Here is a 22,602-nt window from a genome sequence, read left to right as displayed (position 1 = left end):
TGATTGCATATGTATGTTCTTTATCTCTATATAAGTAGATTATATGGTGTGTTGTAGATCACAGAAGACCATATAATTGGAATAACCTTAAGAGATATAATATGATCACAGCCGAAATAACTCTAGCTAGGACAAGTTATTGGTTTAGGCTGCAGTATAGATGGAAGTAGTTTGTCTTGGCTACTTATCTATACTGGTACGTCATTACGTATTGATAGGACCACAGTTGAGATGTATTCTTCTATCTGACTTAAGTGAAGAATCAAGATCTCGGTGACTTATAAGATCTTAATACTAATAAGTATTCAGATATATATGTTATTTCGTATATCACTTTGACTTACTATGGGTGAAAGTTATATACTAACTCGAGTACTCTGTATCTTGGGTGATAGCGGTTAATATATGATATTTGATTATCTGTATTAGTACCCGTATCCGGTATAGGATAATGACATCCCCTTAAGGAGCTCAATAAGGTTTATTGCGCTAAACCCTGCAGGTTGATTAAGTTCAGGCGCAATAATAAAGTTTGAGTGGTACTGCTTAAGGATTTATAAAGAGATTAATTAATTTAAGCTGTCAGAGCTCTAACTAATTAATGGATGTCGGATATTTTAAATACGGAGATTTAATAAGTCTAAATACAAGCCCCCGACTCATCACCGGCAATAAAGGGGTAAGTCAGTATCAGTTCTCTAGTGGAATGAACTGATATTTATAAATTAATTATGGTCTGGGCTGACCATAGATAAATTAATTTATTTGAGGCCAATCTTTATTCCTTGTATCTGGTCCCTGGACTGGCCCAAAGTCTCCTAGCCCTAGAAGGAGAGAAGGAACGCCTATTGCAGATTCCAAGCGTCCCACACGTATTTAATTCTATTAAATACAGCTGTCAGCTCTCAGGAAAACAGACTGATAAAAATTAGGGTTTTGAGAGCTGTGGGAGGCGTGTGGAGCATTCTCTCTTGGGACTTTCATAGATCGTTGTCCATCCAACGGTGAAAGCTGAGCGGGATACAGTTCAGAAGATCTGAGCTGGAGTCAGATTTTCGCAGGAAACCAAGTTCTGGCAGTCTCCGTAAAACGGCCATAACTTCCTCCACAGAACTCCGATTCAGACGAATCAGGTGGCCACGGAAAGCTCTCTCGAAGACGAAGAAGTCGTATTTCTGGGTGAAATACGATTTGAGGACGTTTGAGGCTTCAAAACGAAGGATTGAAGCTGACTGGTCTGTTCAGATACGAATCTGCGAATTCTTCTGAATTCTTCAGGTATTTCTGAACTCCAACGTGCAGCTGTTAAATTCATAGGAGCATGTTAGGATTAATCGTTGTATGATAAATTAATAATAACCAAGAAACGATCATCGGGCAAAGCGGAACGTTAATTCAGTTTAATATTCCTTCAGAAGGAAAAGGAGCTTAAATGCACAAACACGAGACTTCAGCTAGCTGATGGAGCAATTAGTAGAATACGTGGACTTTTAGAGGATGTCGAAGTCATGGTGAGAGGAATCACGGTGCTAGCTGATTTTGTGGTGCTTGAAGTAGGGCAAGGTATTACCGGAGAGAATGGGCAGCTTGTTCTACTTGGTCGGCCTTTTATGGCTACTACCCAGACGCGCAATGACGTGGGTTCTGGAACTTTGAGTATGGTCGGGTCAGGTAGATCGGTAACATTCTCCGTTTTTGATAAAAAGCCTGTTATTTCTAACTCTTCTATGCATATTTGTTCTCTTGTTGAGATTTCTGACCTTGTGGAAGAAGCAGAAATTTTCAGAGCTAACAGTCTTTTGCCAGCTCTGCCTAGCACTCCAGCTCTGCCTGTTCGGCCAGCTCTGACGATTTCAGCTCTGCCCGTTCGGCCAGCTCTGACAATTCCAGCTCTGACGCTGAATGCCAGAGCAGAAAGTTTTCTGCCAGCTCTGAAGTTGGACACCAGAGTAGAAATTCCTCTGCCAGCTCTGACGCTAGATGCCAGAGTAGACGTTCTCCCGCCAGCTCTGAAGAGCACATGCCAAAAAGTTGCTGAGGAGAATTTGATGTGCACCAGCCTGGAAGAGGACGAAATTATACAAAATTTTCTTGATAATCGGCAGGATGAGGTGGCCATTGAAGATGAGTTTTTGGCCAAGCTTCCACTCGACGTTAATGTCTTTCATGAATTGCCAACTACCGTGAAAGAGGATGCAACCGTTGAGGAAGAAATGGCTGGTGTGCTGCAATGCAAAGATGATAATGTGCAAAGAGTGCAGAGTGTGCCGCCCTTGGAGGATGAGAAAGAGGAGAGCTCTCGACCTAGCTCTTGGTTCGAGAGAATGTTGAGTGTGATGAGCACTGCTTGCTCATTAAGAGGACCTGCAGCTGACATGGAAGATGACGTGCTTTCACAAGGACTAATTCAGCTGACGTTTCATAGTGACTTTGGTTAAGGATTCCTCTACGTCGGGCTGGCGATTTTAAAACTAGCGCTTGGTGGGAGGCAACCCACCGTTGGTTTGTTTTTAGTTTTTGTTCTTTGCTTTCCGTTTTTATTTTGTGTTTTCCTAAGTTTTGGTTGCTTGTGCGGATACTTTGATTTTTGGGTGTTAATATCTTTGTTTTCAGCGCTATAATTTCTACTCTGACTTTGCCGCCAGCGCTGAAAAGGCCAGCCTGAACTGGCCAGATCTGAAAGTCTACTCTGAAGAATGCAGCGCTGCATGTCTACTCTGACTCTGCCGTACAAAGTCAGAGCTGAAATTCCACTCTGTAACTGCCAGCGCTGAAATTCTACTCTGCCACAGACCGCAAATCCTACTCTTCGCCGCCTCTCACAAAGCTTATGTTTTTCAAATGCCGATAATCAGGGACATTTTTCTAACTCTACTTATTTCTTTTGTGCCTTGAGGACATGGCATGCTTTAAGTGTGGGGGGTGTTGTGCTTATGCTTTCAATTGGGCGAGATTGATCTTTCTATACTTAGTTTTTTCTTTGATACTTGCTAATTTTTATGAATTTGTGGAAGAGAAGATGGTTTTCGATGTGAATTTCGGGTTTGTGAATGAATGGTGGTTATTCTTATTTTACTTTTGATATGTGTTTCTTGTTTATGCAAAGAATTATGAGTTTTGTTGCAACACGATTGTAAGTAAGTAAAACGTGATTTGTCCGGTAGATGCTAGAAGGAGTGTTGTCATTGTGATTGCATACGATCGTATCCTTATCTGTGAAAATGCTGGATGAATTGCCAGTTTTGAAAATGCCAGCTCTGAAACATCTGGCCAGCCCTGAAACATGACAGCTCTGAGTCTCTGCTCCTCTAGTCTAACTATGAGCATGGGAAACCACGTGAAAAGACTTTGGATTACATCCAAATGGTTTTTATTTCATGAATTATGGCTCAACTGTCCAAAACTTAAGCACACAAAGTGTGGGAAAATGGTGATATTGATTATAAAGGCGATCACATTAGGGAATTCACTTTTAGAGGAGAATTGGGTCTGATCAAATTACTTGCATTACTGTTTTGTTGTTTCTTAAACTTTGAGTTACTTGCATGATAGAGAGATGTATGTTAATTGCAAAATTTTGAATTGACTTGTTGAATGCTTGGATGGAAATAAGCATCGTTGAAACCAATCTCTTCCAAGGATTCATACGAATTTTGCTTGAGGACAAGCAAAAGGCTAAGTGTGGGGGGTTTATTTATGCTTAATTGTTCTAATTTTGGGGGTTTGCATGTGCATATTTTAAGTTAAATCTTCTGGAAATTGGTGCGTTTTATGGTTTGTTTTATGCTTTGCAGAAGATTTAGGTTTTATAGATAGAAGAGTGTAATTTTGGAGATTTTGGGTTAAGAATGGCGTTTTTAGGCACACTCTGGTGTACAGAGCTGAAAAGCCCGCGCCAGAGCCGAAAAGCCCGCTGCAGAGCAGAGCAGAGAAGCTCGCCAGAGCAGAGCTGCGAGGATAGCTCTGTAGCAGAGCAGAGCTGACTTGCAGAGTCAGAGCTGAAGTCTCCAGAGCTGAACTTCCCTATGCAGAGCTAAAATCTCCAGAGCAGAACAAACTCGTCAGAGCAGAGCTAAATAAGCAGAGCTAAATTATCAGAGCTAACTTACGCGCCAGAGTGAACTCGGCAGAGCAGAGCTAAAGATTGCCAGAGTCAACTTATGCAAAGCTGACTTTCAGCTCTGCACTACTCGCCAGATCTGAATTGCAGAGCTAAACTATGCAGAGCTGACGTTTCAGCTCTGCCTTTTTTAGAGCGCGCTAATGCCAGAGCCGACTTTTAGCTCTGCACTATACTTTCCAGAGCCGAACGTTCAGAGTAGCCAATTCTCGCCAGAGTGGAGATAACTTGCAGAGCACGATTTTGATGGACTTTCCTTCCTTTATACGATTCTATTCCCTTTAGAGTCCAGCTTTGCATGGCAAGTTTGATGGTCATCAGGATTGTATTGAAGTCTATAAATAGGGCCTTGTTATTCATTGTAATCAATCCTTTTGCCTCCGGCACTTAGTTAGACTTAGTTATATCAATCGTTTGCCCTAATCTTTTGTCACAGCCCACTATTCCAATGACGAATTAACCGGGGTTATGACTTGGTGTGAACAATAAGAAATGGAAATGGACAATTACTTAACATTAAAGTATATGAAAATATCACTCATAAATAAAAAGTTAGGATCATATATGATCATTTGGATACTTATAACACATACACATAAATGAGAACTGATTAAGGTAGGTTACCCAATAACACGTGTCACAACTTCATAACATAGAGTTATCCTAATCAAAGTGTTTTTCAGCGGAAAACGTGTGAGATATACATATGAAGATGTATACTCAAGGTTACATTTCTTGAAATGTCAAAGGAGCACCCGCTCAACATCATTCCATTTCATCAGCTGCTCAACCTGCACATTTAGAAATACATGCAGGGCTGAGTATAAAAATACTCAGTGGGCATAGCCGAAAATACATTCATGCATACATATATAAATTGAACTGCCATAACAGTAACACACAGGGGTTTTCTTAAATGACCTGCGCTTACTAAAATATTTCTTTCATTTTCATAAAGTCGATCGGCCGATCATTTTCCTTCATATGATCCATATCTGTCCCTTTCTGTCACGCGCCGGGAAGGAGGCCTCCTTACCACGGACGCCAAGACCGGTCGCAAGCGACTCGCGGTCTCCATGAGTGTACACGTTAACCCTAGCTAGCGACCTTTGTCTAGCATAAGATCCCAATTGGATTTCCTTTAAAGTTGGCGAACCAACACAGATAGGATACATATAAAAACATAAACATTTTTGGCAGTCAATCATTTCATAAACATTTCATTTCATTTCATAAACATTTCATTTTTATTTCATAAGAGTCATTTATCATTTGGGCATAATAATAAACTGAAATTAACAGTTAAAATCATCTCATGCATATATTCGTATAAGAGGCCTACGACACGCAGGGGATCTCTATATACGTATAGTAAAAGTAATGCCCACCTGGATAGGCAAAGCCTGAAGATTATAATCACATAAACTCGTCTTGGGAAAGCAGCGCTAATCTCCTTGGTTCATAAAGCCTACAAGAAATTCTATTCTTAATAGGTCTCGTGAAGCTAACTTAAAGTCTTAGTGGATGTACTAAACATACTTGATTCATCACGCCGGGTTTTCAAATTTAATAATAAAAATTGAAAACTAATTCTTGAGCTAAGGACACCAACAATATCCTTACTAGATTTTCTTTTAATAATTGAATTTATAAATAAATCCAATTAAATCATAAAACTTTCTATTGCATAATGCAAATGCAATTTCATGTCATGCTTAAAACATATAATAAGTACTTTCTTAAAATATGCACATAATAAAAATAATATTATATTATTATACAAATATATATTTTTTTTAAAATAATTAATCAAACTATATTATAAGTCTAATTAATAAATATTGGTAGCCCATTTAAAATAATTAAATCAAAGATACTCTCCCATTTTTATAAAATTTCGTAGCCCAAAATACAAGGGCAGCCCAAGTTTATTATAAATAAATCGGGCCCAACTCTTTTGAAATAAAAGGTCCAACTGAAATAAAGCCAGGTCCCAAACCAAAAGCCCAACAATCCAGGCCCAAAACCCAAACCCTATTACCTTTCTCCTCCCTCTCTTAATTTCACGCACACACACACTCAGATGACACGCACACACACACTGACGCACACACCAGGGGTTGGTGCGGCGCCGCCCTCTTCTCCGGCGAAGAGCGCCGCGATCAATCACGGCCGCCGCCCTCACATCATCACCTCCCTCGTTTCCCTTCACTCACAGAACCCGGCACCGGCCTTCACCTTGGCGACGGCGAGGCGCCGCCGCCTCCCTCGTCTCTCTCTCTGACCGTGAGTACAGGACACGCCCACCACACTTCCGCTGCGCTGAACTCTCCACTCTCTCTCTGGCGAGAAGCCGCCGCCATCCATCGGCATCGCGGCCACCACGCCACCGCCGACAGCAGCAGCAGATGAGGCGGCTGTCACCGGCGCCCTCTATCTCCCTCGACTCTCTTCAAACCTCTCGCGCTCCGGCGAAGTGGCAGCGACAAGCCATCACCTCGCCTCATATCTCTCGCCCTCTGTCTTACCTAACCCGGCGGAAACAGCCTCCACGTCGCCGCCGCGCCTGGTTCATCTTCTCCAGCCGAAGGCTGGAGCCACCACGACCGGCGCCGCTTCCGTCATCCGGCAGCTTAAGGTAAGCCCTAATTCCCTATTCTCTTTTTTTTCTTCCCTCATCTTTTTCCCTTTTTTTTTTTTATTAAAAACTGAAATACTCATCTCCTTTCCCCTCTTTGGCAGATCGGAAACCACCGCGGCTCCGTCGCCGTCCGTCAACCGCCGGCGACGAAGAGTCACCATGGCTGCCCTCTCCCTCTCTCGACTCACACATACAAAACAGGGGTTCAAGCCTCATATTCAGTCCAGATTCACAAGTATAGCAAAGTTAGGGTTTTGTTTAGAAATCTGTTCTTTCATCATTCATTTCTCATTTCCTTAGCAAAAATCAAACCTTGTAAATGTAATAGCTTAGAAAATATATCATCATGTGTGCGTGTGTATTCTTCTGTTCTTTTTTTTATCAAAAACATATATGAAATTTCTATTGTAATTGTAATACTTGCCGAAATAAAATGAGTGTGTGCTATGGCTCTCTTGATGTGTTTGTATGGATCATAAAAAAAAATATAATGATAATGGAACATTGAAATATAGATTCTCAGTATAGGAAAAACCTTGAGATATGAGGGATGTATATTGTGAATTTGTTGTTTCTGCAGAATAAGTAATCACCAACACATTAGTAGTGGATGAGGTGAAACAGTTTGTGAAAGGAGGAACATTAAATCCTTACCCCCTTCTTGATCGAAAGCAGCGTGACTTGAGGAGAGAAAGGAAGTGGTGATTGATCTCTACTTTGTGCTTATTTTGAGGAGTAGTTGGGTGGGAGTAGCTGAAAGTGGGAGGAAAGGTGGAGGAAGTAGGTGGGTGTGGAAGAGTAGGTGAAGGAAAGTAAAATAAAATAAAAAGCCTTCCGGGTTGTACTATGAAAACTGTAATAATTTTTCAGTGTTTGCTTAAATAAATAGCTCGTGTAGATACTAAATGCTCAATTTAAAAAAATATGAAATGCATAAGAATTTAAATGACTGACATTTACAAAAAGGATTTTGCAAATCGTTCGTTGGAATTAAAATAAATTCATTTTCTTTATATCCGGCGTGAATCATCTTACTTCTAAATTTCGAAAATAAATTCTAAATTTAACTCAGGGAAACGGGGTATTACATTCCTCCCTCCTTATAAAAATTCCGTCCTCGGAATTGCATATCTGGTATTCTATCTTGTGATACTAGTCATTCGTTTCATTCATCTCTTTTGTGGCATTTTTCATCCTGTGATGGTTCCACTACATGACGAGAACAATATTATTGCCTCGTAAAACTTGAATCTTGCGATCAAGTATCTGGACTGATTTCTCATCACAACTTAGGTCCTGGCTAGGACTACTTTATCTTGCTTAATCACATGCTTTCTTAATTGCGAGGTGCTATACGTATTGTATACATCCACAATGCTTGTAGGGTCTCAAAAGGTCTTATATAACGGGGTCGTAACTTGTCCCTCTTTCCGAAACGTATAACTCCCTTTGAGGGAGAGATTTGAGGAAAACTCGATTCCCAACATTAAATTCTAATTCTGATCGGCGTTTATCGGCGTAAGACTTTTGTCTATCTTGAGTTTCTTTGATTCTTTGCTTGATGTGGTCGACTTTCTCAATCATATGTTGGACCAGTTCAGGACCTAACAACATTCTTTCACCCACTTCATCTTAGTAAAGTGGTGAACTACCTTAATTGTTTCCTTCGTCCTAAGTCACCTTCTCAGATTTGACTAGGAATTCTAATATCAAACTTTTCTCATCATCTTGGTAACTTTCACTTAAAGATTAATGGCACTCCTTCTGCCATGTAAACTCATTTTCTCATTTCCAAATGATTATTTAATGGGGATTTCTAAGTTTCCATTGTGGTGGCGTTCCAACTTTATTCTTGATGTAGCTTCTGGCACTTTAGCCAAAGCATTCACTCTCTTAGCTTGAGCCTATTAGCCTTGGGGTTGGGTTATACCTCAAGTTTAGTTCTAGTGCTTTCCTTCCATTTCCTTTTTCTTTACCTCCATCTTGAGGTGGTGTACATATCTTGTTTGTGCGTGAACTTTTTCCTTCTCCAATTGTTGTAGTGACTCGGTGGTAAGAGTCTCGTTCATTGCTTGTTCCTTCATAATATCTCCCTAGTTTACTAGGGAATTGAAAATCTCATGCCGCGATTCATTTACGAACTCTTTTACGCATTTCTCATTATTCATTTATAAATGACTTAAATAAGCATTTTAAACTCCATTAAAAAGGAATTGATTTAAAACATTTTAATCCTTTTAAAAAAATCCATACTCATAAAGCCTTAACTCATGCTCTATCTCATATTCTATCTCTTTACTCAACTCTATATAAACTCTCCATTCATCTCAAATCCTTAAGTTCAAGGATAGGTTTCAAGAAAATTATGGTACTAAGTCTCGATTTATCTCTCATATAAGGCTCGTCTAATCTCATTCAACACATAAACAACACAATCACATAAGGCACATAAGAAAATACAATCAAACATTATCAAAACATGCTCTGTTTTTACACTGACTCAACTTCAAAATCTAACATGTTCTTACTCCGACACCTCCTGGACTCGAGACTCATACCAAAAGAAAGGTCTTCGAGTCTATTTTCATATATAAAAAAAAGTAGAGTCAAAAACTCCAAGTATTGTAAGAGATATGACTGTTTTACTACAGTCTACCATATTCGGCAATTTTGAGCAATCGAAAACTTGGATTTTTTTAAAAATAGTAAATGTTGTCGAACTGGGCTCAAATTTTGTGGATATCTAGCTAACACAATAAGGTTAATACCATAAAATTTTGGAAATCTAGATCACACAAGAAGCTACTGAAATGAATGACTCTTTCCCCTTCTCTCTGAAACTCTCGGTAGTAATGTGCAGTTTCGGTTTTGTATTTTATAAAAATAGTAAACGAAGTCCAAATGACTTGAAATTTTACCGATGTTCTCAAGACTCATGTAGAGACTTGGTATAAAATGTTCAAAGCTTTTTGACATTGAAAAATCGTCGATCACAGTAGGTCAGTAGGCCTACGAAATTCACCAAAATCTCATCTTAAACTCTTAAAATACTCAACTCAACATTCCTTCAAGGAAACTCATCAAAGCTCATTTTAAACACATATAACACTCACAAACATTCAGGCACATTATAATACTCATCATACTCAAATCTTGACTCTCTTCTTACATCATAACCTCAAATCTCTAGTAAAACGTTTCAATGAACGCATCATTAAAATTCTCTTTTCATTTTCATGCACAAAATTACTCAATTATTCAAACATGATCTCATTCATCATATAACTCATTATACACATATAGATACACATGTATGTCATCTTATTCCTCAAACTAACACTTTTCATTTCATTCAAAATTCTCAATTTAATCATGCCATAGTCCTTTATAAAGTCCAATTAGCATATAGACATCATTAATCCAAACATTGATCTCATAATTCAAAAATACCCAAATCCTAGTAATTTAAACTCAAGCAATTTCACATATAATCAACAATTAGCGAAATTAACCTTTAACTATCATTACTATCATGCTTATTATCAATTATCCTTAGCCAATTCAAATAATTAGCACATAAATCAAAAAGCCCTATTTTATATCTAACTAAACTTTTTGAAAATTTAAAAACATGCATAAATCATTAATCCAACCTTAGATTAATCAAATTGAGCCATTTAATAGCACATATAAGACATCAATTCATCAAATCTCATCATCAATAAAAACTTCCCAAATTTTAGCAAACTAAACTTTAATGAAAACTCACGTATCAACGTAAACTCTTAATAAAAGCATGACAAGCGTTCACATAATGATCATAAAGCAATTAGACCCCATTACCAATCATCAACCTCTCAATATATTATTAAAATAGGTTGTATATAAAAAGAAAACGAAAGTAGGAGAACCTCTCAATATATGAAAACTCGAAAACTCATATAAACTAAACTAAGTCAAAATTTTATTTAGCCAACAAAAGACCTAGTCAAACATAATTAGACACTAATATCATTCTCAATTACATATATCATAAACCAAAATCACTTAAATAACACATAGGCAAAAAGTCCTAATTTTTATTAAACTAAACTCTTTGAAATTTTATAACACACATGAATCTTTAATCTAATCATAGATCCATCAATTTTAACCATTTAAACTCACATATAATCCATCAGTTACAATTTAGGGCATAGATACACATATCCCAAATGTTATTAAACTAACTCACCTCAAATTCATCAATTGACATCAAATAATCAATTTACTCCGTCAATCATTATCATAGACATCACATAGACTCATTCTCATCATCAATTCATCATTTAATACATCAACTCACCAATTCCAAATTTTTGGGTAAACTAAACTCAATCGACTTTCACATCTCAAAGCATATACTTTCACAACACACATCAATCATCAACAAACACCACATATACCTCATTTTTCACCCCAAATAAAGGTTAAGAACAAGGGAGGGGTGATTTTCTTTCTCAATCATGATCATATACTCACATATAACATCATACAATCTAGATCTATAAAAATAAGAATCACTTACCCAAGATTAAACAAAGATCAAAGTTTTCCTTTCTCACTCTTCAAACCAAACCCCACGGTCCTCTTGAAATCTTCAAGAATTGAAAGGTGTTTATGTTGATTTGGTGGAGGATTTGATCTTGATGTGAACTTGGAAGCTTTGGTGATTCATCTATGGTGATCTTTTGGAGCAAAATCGGAAGAGATGGAGAGAAATTGAGAGTGGCCGAATGGTGAAGAAAATGAGGAAAATGAAGTGAATTTGTCTTGCTTAGGAAGGATGATTGGAGACCAAATACTATTCACCATTTAATACTTGTCCCCCCTAAACCTACACACTAATCCCTTCATCTTCATCTTCATACCACACGTCCACTTCAAGTAAGGCTAAGGAAATTAATCACATGCTTATTAAATTAAAATAATCATGTGTGTGTAAGGTTGTGTAGTCTAGAATAAATCATGTGTTAAGCTACATTAATAAAATCATAAAAGACTAATTACTAATTAATGCAATGCTATGACACAAAACTCTGGTGACCAATATTTAAAATAAATATGGCACTAATAGTAGTGCACTCACTCAATTATAATATTCCTCATCATAGAAAAAAAATAATTTGAAAATATTTTGTTTGAAATTTTTTTTTTTAAACCGGCATTCTTTGATTTCTCGGTAAAAATAAACTGCACTTGCTTTGAAAACTTAATTAAAATTCCAAGTGCTAAAGTCATCAAATAAAAATCATAATAACTTGCTCACAATGATATACGTAACAAAACTCACATAATCAATCAGTCACGTAATTTCACATAATATCACGTCAAAGCAGTCGGCAAACACAGACAAACTAGACGTCTCTCCGACCGATTTTTTTTATCAAGGTTTTTCACTCTTTCTTTCTCGACTCTATTTCCAACTCATTATTCCTATTTTATTAATAGGACAGTCAATCTCTCTGACATCTCAGTACTCTCAATAGTGTTAAGACACTATCTCACAACATAGGGAAAAGTATGGGGTGTTACATGTACTATCAAATTTAGATAAAATTCATGACTTCATGCATAATTTAAAATTCATGTGGCTCATATAAATACACTTAACTCACCAATTATAACTTATGCACCACATTTATAAAAATTTCCTTTAACTAAGCACATTAAAACACATATATAACGATTAAATCACATCAGATAAATCAAACCAGTTTTTTATTAATAATGGATGCCGATCCCTAATTATTAATAATTAAGCCCTTAATCAGGAATTAAAAGTCAAGGTATGACATACTATCCTCCTTAAAAGAAATTTCGTTCGAAATTTGTACCACATGAAAATAATTCTGGGTACTTCTCCTTCATGCTAAACTCGAGTTCCCATGTCGCCTCTTCTTGATGATGGTGCTTCCAAAGAACTATTACTAAGGGTATCGACTTATTCCTTAGTACTTTAACTTTCCGATCTAGAATAGATTCGGGTCTCTCCTCATATCAATTGGATTCTCAATTCCAATTTATCTACACGAAATTTACTTGAGAATAAGTTCCCTCGTCCTTTTGCGGCAGTTCATTACTCCTACTTCATTCCTAGGGCTCATCTACGGAGTATCCTATTTTCCAAAGACCAAAATGGTCATCAACCCATTTCTTGTTACCTATCACATGCATAACACTTTCCTATGAATCTATTTTAAAACTATCATAGACCAATTAACTTAAGTCCTCGTACTCGAACACTATATAACGGTCTTAGCTTGAACTCTGAATTTCTATCATAATGAGTGGTCGATATCATTTATAGGACAAAGACTAATCTCAACTAATTACAATGAGACACAATTATACGAAGCCATAATTTGGGTAGTATACTACATCGGTAGACTAACACTTCTTGGTCTTATCAAACAAGGGGATCTATTATGACAACTCACGAGTTGCAAGGCTCAAACTCAACACAACATCAAAGCAAGGTGTTGTAGAAATTGTTCAAGAGAATCAAAAGAATGACCATAGGGTATGAAATGATTAACTACTAGGTCGAACAAAATGACCTCGAGTAAGAACCCATCTGGCTTTTCAACCGAAAGTTGAAACACATGGGTTTTCAACCCAAAAGACGTCTACTGAGATTTGGATCATGTGGACTGGCCAGGTCCAACATCATCACCTCCCAGTCACACGGGAAATATCGTCCCGAACTTGGAGAGTCATGAACATACTATACATAACAAAACATAAGTTCATTATGACAACTAAACTTATCTTAAGGTTCTCTATCCTATTGATCTCAAACCCCAAACCTCTCTTAAGACATATACACACAGACATATGTACACAGGCAAAACACACTATTCTTAAAATCTATCCTGTAGCAAAAGTCGATTTGATATTCCGTCGCACTTGAACATTTGAACGTAGAGACTATGGTTCAACCTTTGATGCAACGTTTACCTTGAATTTGTCTTGTATCGTCATTATGTGCTTTTCCTTTACCTCGTACATATCTTTTCATTCCTCTTTGTAGTTCAAAAGAACCATCATTTTCTTAAGGGAGCTGAAATGCTCTAAGTTCTCTTTCATTCTTCTACCTCATCACCTTAAGAATCTAAATTGTAGAGATATCCTACTAATCTAGTAGTCTATGTTCTTTTAAAATTGTGATCATGCAACTTATAGCAATCTATGTTCTCCGAAAAAACATATGTCAATTTTTGTATCATTCGTCTGATCATAACATCATAGATTGCGAAAATATGCCATGAAAGGCAAAACATTCAACATTTCATCATAACATGCTCTTCACATAAACATATTCATGAAGCATTTTAGAACAGTAACATCTTTAAAACGTTGAAACTGCAGTTACCTCCTTTCCTTGATTGAGCACGATGCAATGGAGTGTTGAGCGGTGCCATATGAACCCATGTAAATCTAAAGATTCAAACTAGACTCGACTCTTTAGAATAAGGTTTCTAGGGCCAGAGCGAACGAACCGCTCTGATACCACTCTGTCACAGCCCACTATTCCAATGACGAATTAACCGAGGTTATGACTTGGTGTGAACAATAAGAAATGGAAATGGACAATTACTTAACATTAAAGTATATGAAAATATCACTCATAAATAAAAAGTTAGGATCATATATGATCATTTGGATACTTATAACACATACACATAAATGAGAACTGATTAAGGTAGGTTACCCAATAACACGTGTCACAACTTCATAACATAGAGTTATCCTAATCAAAGTGTTTTTCAGCGGAAAACGTGTGAGATATACATATGAAGATGTATACTCAAGGTTACATTTCTTGAAATGTCAAAGGAGCACCCGCTCAACATCATTCCATTTCATCAGCTGCTCAACCTGCACATTTAGAAATACATGCAGGGCTGAGTATAAAAATACTCAGTGGGCATAGCCGAAAATACATTCATGCATACATATATAAATTGAACTGCCATAACAGTAACACACAGGGGTTTTCTTAAATGACCTGCGCTTACTAAAATATTTCTTTCATTTTCATAAAGTCGATCGGCCGATCATTTTCCTTCATATGATCCATATCTGTCCCTTTCTGTCACGCGCCGGGAAGGAGGCCTCCTTACCACGGACGCCAAGACCGGTCGCAAGCGACTCGCGGTCTCCATGAGTGTACACGTTAACCCTAGATAGCGACCTTTGTCTAGCATAAGATCCCAATTGGATTTCCTTTAAAGTTGGCGAACCAACACAGATAGGATACATATAAAAACATAAACATTTTTGGCAGTCAATCATTTCATAAACATTTCATTTCATTTCATAAACATTTCATTTTTATTTCATAAGAGTCATTTATCATTTGGACATAATAATAAACTGAAATTAACAGTTAAAATCATCTCATGCATATATTCGTATAAGAGGCCTACGACACGCAGGGGATCTCTATATACGTATAGTAAAAGTAATGCCCACCTGGATAGGCAAAGCCTGAAGATTATAATCACATAAACTCGTCTTGGGAAAGCAGCGCTAATCTCCTTGGTTCATAAAGCCTACAAGAAATTCTATTCTTAATAGGTCTCGTGAAGCTAACTTAAAGTCTTAGTGGATGTACTAAACATACTTGATTCATCACGCCGGGTTTTCAAATTTAATAATAAAAATTGAAAACTAATTCTTGAGCTAAGGACACCAACAATATCCTTACTAGATTTTCTTTTAATAATTGAATTTATAAATAAATCCAATTAAATCATAAAACTTTCTATTGCATAATGCAAATGCAATTTCATGTCATGCTTAAAACATATAATAAGTACTTTCTTAAAATATGCACATAATAAAAATAATATTATATTATTATACAAATATATATTTTTTTTAAAATAATTAATCAAACTATATTATAAGTCTAATTAATAAATATTGGTAGCCCATTTAAAATAATTAAATCAAAGATACTCTCCCATTTTTATAAAATTTCGTAGCCCAAAATACAAGGGCAGCCCAAGTTTATTATAAATAAATCGGGCCCAACTCTTTTGAAATAAAAGGTCCAACTGAAATAAAGCCAGGTCCCAAACCAAAAGCCCAACAATCCAGGCCCAAAACCCAAACCCTATTACCTTTCTCCTCCCTCTCTTAATTTCACGCACACACACACTCAGATGACACGCACACACACACTGACGCACACACCAGGGGTTGGTGCGGCGCCGCCCTCTTCTCCGGCGAAGAGCGCCGCGATCAATCACGGCCGCCGCCCTCACATCATCACCTCCCTCGTTTCCCTTCACTCACAGAACCCGGCACCGGCCTTCACCTTGGCGACGGCGAGGCGCTGCCGCCTCCCTCGTCTCTCTCTCTGACCGTGAGTACAGGACACGCCCACCACACTTCCGCTGCGCTGAACTCTCCACTCTCTCTCTGGCGAGAAGCCGCCGCCATCCATCGGCATCGCGGCCACCACGCCACCGCCGACAGCAGCAGCAGATGAGGCGGCTGTCACCGGCGCCCTCTATCTCCCTCGACTCTCTTCAAACCTCTCGCGCTCCGGCGAAGTGGCAGCGACAAGCCATCACCTCGCCTCATATCTCTCGCCCTCTGTCTTACCTAACCCGGCGGAAACAGCCTCCACGTCGCCGCCGCGCCTGGTTCATCTTCTCCAGCCGAAGGCTGGAGCCACCACGACCGGCGCCGCTTCCGTCATCCGGCAGCTTAAGGTAAGCCCTAATTCCCTATTCTCTTTTTTTTCTTCCCTCATCTTTTTCCCTTTTTTTTTATTAAAAACTGAAATACTCATCTCCTTTCCCCTCTTTGGCAGATCGGAAACCACCGCGGCTCCGTCGCCGTCCGTCAACCGCCGGCGACGAAGAGTCACCATGGCTGCCCTCTCCCTCTCTCGACTCACACATACAAAACAGGGGTTCAAGCCTCATATTCAGTCCAGATTCACAAGTATAGCAAAGTTAGGGTTTTGTTTAGAAATCTGTTCTTTCATCATTCATTTCTCATTTCCTTGGCAAAAATCAAACCTTGTAAATGTAATAGCTTAGAAAATATATCATCATGTGTGCGTGTGTATTCTTCTGTTCTTTTTTTTATCAAAAACATATATGAAATTTCTATTGTAACTGTAATACTTGCCGAAATAAAATGAGTGTGTGCTATGGCTCTCTTGATGTGTTTGTATGGATCATAAAAAAAAATATAATGATAATGGAACATTGAAATATAGATTCTCAGTATAGGAAAAACCTTGAGATATGAGGGATGTATATTGTGAATTTGTTGTTTCTGCAGAATAAGTAATCACCAACACATTAGTAGTGGATGAGGTGAAACAGTTTGTGAAAGGAGGAACATTAAATCCTTACCCCCTTCTTGATCGAAAGCAGCGTGACTTGAGGAGAGAAAGGAAGTGGTGATTGATCTCTACTTTGTGCTTATTTTGAGGAGTAGTTGGGTGGGAGTAGCTGAAAGTGGGAGGAAAGGTGGAGGAAGTAGGTGGGTGTGGAAGAGTAGGTGAAGGAAAGTAAAATAAAATAAAAAGCCTTCCGGGTTGTACTATGAAAACTGTAATAATTTTTCAGTGTTTGCTTAAATAAATAGCTCGTGTAGATACTAAATGCTCAATTTAAAAAAAATATGAAATGCATAAGAATTTAAATGACTGACATTTACAAAAAGGATTTTGCAAATCGTTCGTTGGAATTAAAATAAATTCATTTTCTTTATATCCGGCGTGAATCATCTTACTTCTAAATTTCGAAAATAAATTCTAAATTTAACTCAGGGAAACGGGGTATTACATCTTTAGTTTCCGCTAGGCAGCAAAGTTTAGGTTTATTGCATTCTTAGTCTTAGTTTCGATTTCTGTTCTTAGTTAGTTTATTATAGTTCTTTCAATTCATGTTTTAGATTAGTTTCCGTTTAGAGTTGTAATCACGTGACAGGTTGCTTCTCGAGACGTTTTACGGTATTTCTTAATCAAGTTTATTTTATTGCTTTTACTTGCGTTTCTTTAAATTACGCACTTTAAATTCTGCAATTTTAATTATGTAATTTAGTTTATGTGTTTTTATGATGCTTTCTTTTAAATTATGCAATTTAGTTTTATGCTCAATTAGATTAGAAGCTTTTAAATTACAAGTATTTAAATTTCTAGTTAGTATTTAAATTCCAAGTTGCTTTACATTAAGTTCGTTTAAATTTTGCCTAGGGTTTAATAGTTTCTTGCCTAGTTAAATTTACAAGTTTAAGTTTACTTTCCAAGTTTTAGTTTAATAATCTAAGTTTACAGCTTTCGTGTGACATAATTAATTGCCCTTTAAGATCTTCCTTGAGAGACGACATTGTGATAAAGTATTTTATCAACACCTAATCTAGATTACGGATTTTACCTAGCGTTTGAACGTGAGAATCGAGAGAAAGAGTTGAATTGCTTGGAGAAGAGTAAAATTGTTGTAATATTAAGAGAGAGCGTGTGTTTACAAGATACAGGTACATGGGTATTTATAGAATACATGCTAGGGGTAAAAAAGTAATTTCGGCCTAAAGAACATGCTCCCCGCGTGGTCAGGGGTATAGTGGTAATATCGCCTGTGATCGGGCGATTCCTCTATAAACGGACAATTCCTCTGCTCTGGTGCTTCCCAGGTAAAGCGGTCATTCTTATCATTGACTATTTTATATGGTAGAGCATTTCTCTGACTTCAGCGATTCCTCTGACTAAGCTCATTCCTCTGACTGAGCCCATTCTTCTGATGTAGATGATTCCTCTGACCCGAACTATCCCTCTATTCAGGTTGATTCCTCTATTCAAGTTGATTCCTCTGCTCTGCATATATTACTCCTCATCACATTGGGTTAGCTTACCACTGCTAGAGTGTCCTTGTCCTATTGCAAGTCAATCTAGAGGTGTTTAGGTTGCGTCAGTAATGCTCCTCCTCCGTCTCCCACTTTCAGTCTGCAAGAGGAACAGAGAATGAGGCACTATGTTCAAGAAGGCCTCCTGGTATCCTATCTGGATAGATTTGAAAGAAAAGATCTTTGGGTACCCACTGATTTAAATGATTGGTGGGAAAAGCTAAAGGAATATTATACCAAGTGGATAGTCTTTGCTAATCGGAATCGGTCTCCTGATGTTCAAAGAGAAGCCTGGAGATACTTCCTAGTCAACTGGGTCGAAAGAGGAATGATCGAAAGAATTCAGGCTGCTAAGAAAGAAGCAAGGATTCAAACGATTCCCTATCAACTGAAGAAGATTGTCTACCCTCCAAGAGTCAAGAATGGTGTCAATCGAGACATAATTAAGAGGGAAGCCAGAGCTGTGTGCAAGGTTTGGGACATAACCAAGGACAGTAACTCAAAAGCCTTTTATGATATCTGGAACACTGTCTTTAAGTTGTATGATCAGAGACCTTAGTTTGTAAGGGTTGTTCTCTTTTGTTCTGATTCGGAATGTAACTGATTTCTCATCAGTTTTCAAGAAATGAAATGAACTTCCCTTTTGATCTCAACCTGAAGACAATACCTTTTTGTCCAGGCTCTGATTATTTACTTCAGTTATGTCTTCGTTTTGTTCTTTTGAACTGTTATGTTTTTCCTTCGAATGCAAGTTTATAGGTTATATTGTTAAAGGGGAATAGTATTCACCCTGTTTAGTAACTTGCTCTTCTTGTTCAGTCTTTTCTTGTCTTAGAACTGATGTGTGGCTTTGGCATCATCAAAAAGGGGGAAATTGTTGGGAACTTAATGAAATATCCTAATCCTTGTTTTGATGATACCAAAATCAGTAGGTTTTCCTTGTAATAGACTAAAACTGTTCGAACTCAACTGTTAGAGTTCTTTTTCTAGTTTAGTTGTTGTTCTGAAGACTGAAGACTGAAGACTGAAGTTGTCAACTGATGTAACGATTAACGCAGAGTCAAATACTGATATCTGACTAACCAGTCCAAGAATCAGTTACGACTGATTAATTAATGCGAGCCACGTGGATTCAGCAAACTGATACTAAAATCAAGTATCAGTTAAACATTCTTCCTCGGACTGAACCTCCAAAGTTAAAAGGAAGCCACGCACTCCAGAAGTACAGCTGCATTAAATGCAGAGATTTCAAGGATCGTCCTTTCTCTGCAGAGCCTTCCTTTTTGGTCATTACCTTTTCAGAGATGTCGTATCTCCTGCTCTCAAAGTAGTCGTTCTCACCAAACAAAGGAACCTCGAAGATTGAAGCCTCAGCAAAGTTCAAATCTATCTCCAACGGATGAATTCTTGAAGACCATTTCAGCCAATGGATCTATTCAAGACCTCTCCTATGAATAGAGCTCGAGGATCACTTCAATCTTCATCGATTCAACTTGATAAGCTGAAACGCTCCCAAATTCGTTACTCGGCAATTCAAAACCATTCTAAAGTTTGAATCGAAGAAGCGAATCACAAAGCCAAAAATTAGTCACTGTTGATTACATACATTCTCTTAGAACTTAGGTAAATATTGTATATCCAAAGCCTAGGTATAACTGATTACAGAGAACCTGTTCTTTGTAATCTAGTTGGCAAGTTTTCGAACCTCTTTTCAACCGACCGAATCAAGAGTTTGAGCCGAGAGGAGTTCAAACCAGTGTTCTGACTCCAAGAGATCTTAATCTTTGCGGAAAGGCATAGTTTTGTCTCAGTGAAGCTAAGAGTGAGAAATCCAACCCAGTGTGTTGGTACTGAAGATTGGATCTTCAGCTGTTTAGGTTTGTTGTGCACCCGTAAGCACATGCCCAGTAAAGTTGTCAGTCTGATCAACTGGACCGTGGATATAGGAAGTGTTTTCCGAACCACGTAAAAATCCATTTGTTGTTTATCACTTTCAGTATTTACTTTCCTTATCTGTGCACAAACGTTTTATCAACTGAAACTGATTAATAGCAAAGTGAAACATAAACCTTGACAACTTGTTTAATCATAACGACTATTCCTCTGCCAGTATTAATCTAACTGATAAATCTCCAGATAGTCAGTAAGATTCATATTACTCATCTGTTTTACAAACTCGACTGAAGCCTTACGTGAATCAGTTAAAGTCTTTGACTTAACTGATATCTCTTTACTGAAGAGTGTTCAATATCAGTCGCCAACCAAAGTTTCACTAATCTGTTTTAACTGAAAAATGTTGTGTCAGTTTGTTTTCGTTTGAAAAATAACCTATAGGTGTATTCCTCCCTCTCCATACACCTATTCGAGACCCCAAGGGACCTAATAGTCATCGTCGTCCGCAACAGAGTTGGTGATTCCGGCAGCGTGGTGGTCGTAGCACCACCGCTGGCGAAGATCTTCCCCTTTCTCTCTCCGACGGACTGATCGAAGCTGCACCATATCCACAAAATCGCTAAATGCTCAATTTGATTTAGGAATTATGGCTCCTGAATTGGGAATTAGGGCAGAGGCATGTGCAGTTGGCGGTGCGGAACGATGATGAATTGGGGAAATTGTTTCACGGTGTCACCATCGGTAATGACGTAGTGTTGCCCAACATTAATCTGGTCCTTCTGCGAAGAAGTCTGCGGCAGCGGCGGAGAAAGCCTCTGAAACCAAATCATCGAAAAGGCTTAGTTTTGTTGTTATGTTATTCACCTTTTCTACATCTGATGTTGAGTACTTGTTTCTCTTATATATTTTAGCTGTTAGGTTTAGTCTTGAAAGTAAATAAATTATGAATAGAAGTAAGTTACTTTTCGTTCTCTAATCTTATAACCATTTCGATCAATTTTCGTGATGATTACCATTGATCTCTCTCACATTTAGCACGATTCATATTTAATAATTTTGTTATTTAAAGATATGGGGAGTTGTGTTTCTGTGAGGTTGTTTTTGTTCAGACGTCGCTTTTGGATTTCTACTCAAAATTGGGTGAAATGGTGGTTGCACGTAAGGTGTTTGATGAAATTCGTGAGAGAAATTATTAGGTTGAATTAGAATGTGAAATAAGAATATCGTGAACACAACTTAATGTTCTTGAATTCACAATTAGATCTATGAATTCACAACTAAAATTAGAATTCACAATTAACAATATTTCTAGTTGTGAAGTAACGTGAATTCACGACCAACAACATTTCCAATTGTGAATTCACACGAATTAACGACTAACTATTTTTAGTTGTGAATTAATTTAAAACTTGAATTCACAACTAATGTTATTTATAATTGTGGATTCACGCGAATTCACGACCAACAATATTTCTAGTTGTGAATTCACTCGAATTCACGACTAACACTGTTTATAGTTGTGAATTTATTTAAAACTTGAATTCACAACTTAATGTTCTTGAATTCACGACCAGATCTATGAATCACAACCAGATCTATGAATTCACAACCAACTCGATGAATTCACAACTGAATCGTTAGTGTTGGTTGTGAATTCAAGTTTGAAAGCTCGAATTCACAACTAGTTGTTTTTTTTGTTGTGAATTCAAACTTTAAAATTCAAATTCACGATCACTTGAATTCACAACCAAAATAAATCCTGCTTGAATTCACAACTAGTTGTTTTGGTTGTGAATTCAAACTTTAAAATTCAAATTCACGACTACTTGAATTCACAACCAAAATAAATCCTGGTTGTGAATTCGAATGTTTGAAGGGGTAAAATGATAAGTGTGGGTATTTTTTTAAGTTTTTATCTTAGTGACTAATTTTTAATTTTACTAAAGGAAAGTGAGTATTTTCAAAATCCACTCTATTAATTATCTATAGCTATCAAAGCATAAATCTACAACTACAGCAAAGTGGAATGCTACAA

The 22,602-nt window shown here is 37.5% G+C and overlaps 1 long non-coding RNA gene across 1 annotated transcript; it reads right to left on the bottom strand.

The window, feature by feature from the left end:
* Positions 1 to 14,383: 14,383 nt before the first annotated feature.
* LOC130992759 (uncharacterized) lies at positions 14,384 to 17,231 on the bottom strand. The gene is made up of 4 exons (XR_009091386.1): positions 17,183 to 17,231; positions 17,064 to 17,102; positions 15,279 to 15,358; positions 14,384 to 14,681 (listed from the first exon to the last, which is right to left on the bottom strand). It is a non-coding gene; the product is annotated as an uncharacterized LOC130992759 (long non-coding RNA).
* Positions 17,232 to 22,602: the final 5,371 nt, after the last annotated feature.

Source organism: Salvia miltiorrhiza, chromosome 7 (assembly GCF_028751815.1).
Source record: "Salvia miltiorrhiza cultivar Shanhuang (shh) chromosome 7, IMPLAD_Smil_shh, whole genome shotgun sequence".
NCBI classification, from domain to species: domain Eukaryota; kingdom Viridiplantae; phylum Streptophyta; class Magnoliopsida; order Lamiales; family Lamiaceae; genus Salvia; species Salvia miltiorrhiza.
Note: the sequence above shows the minus strand (reverse complement) of the source record. Positions and strands in the feature narration are given on the sequence as shown.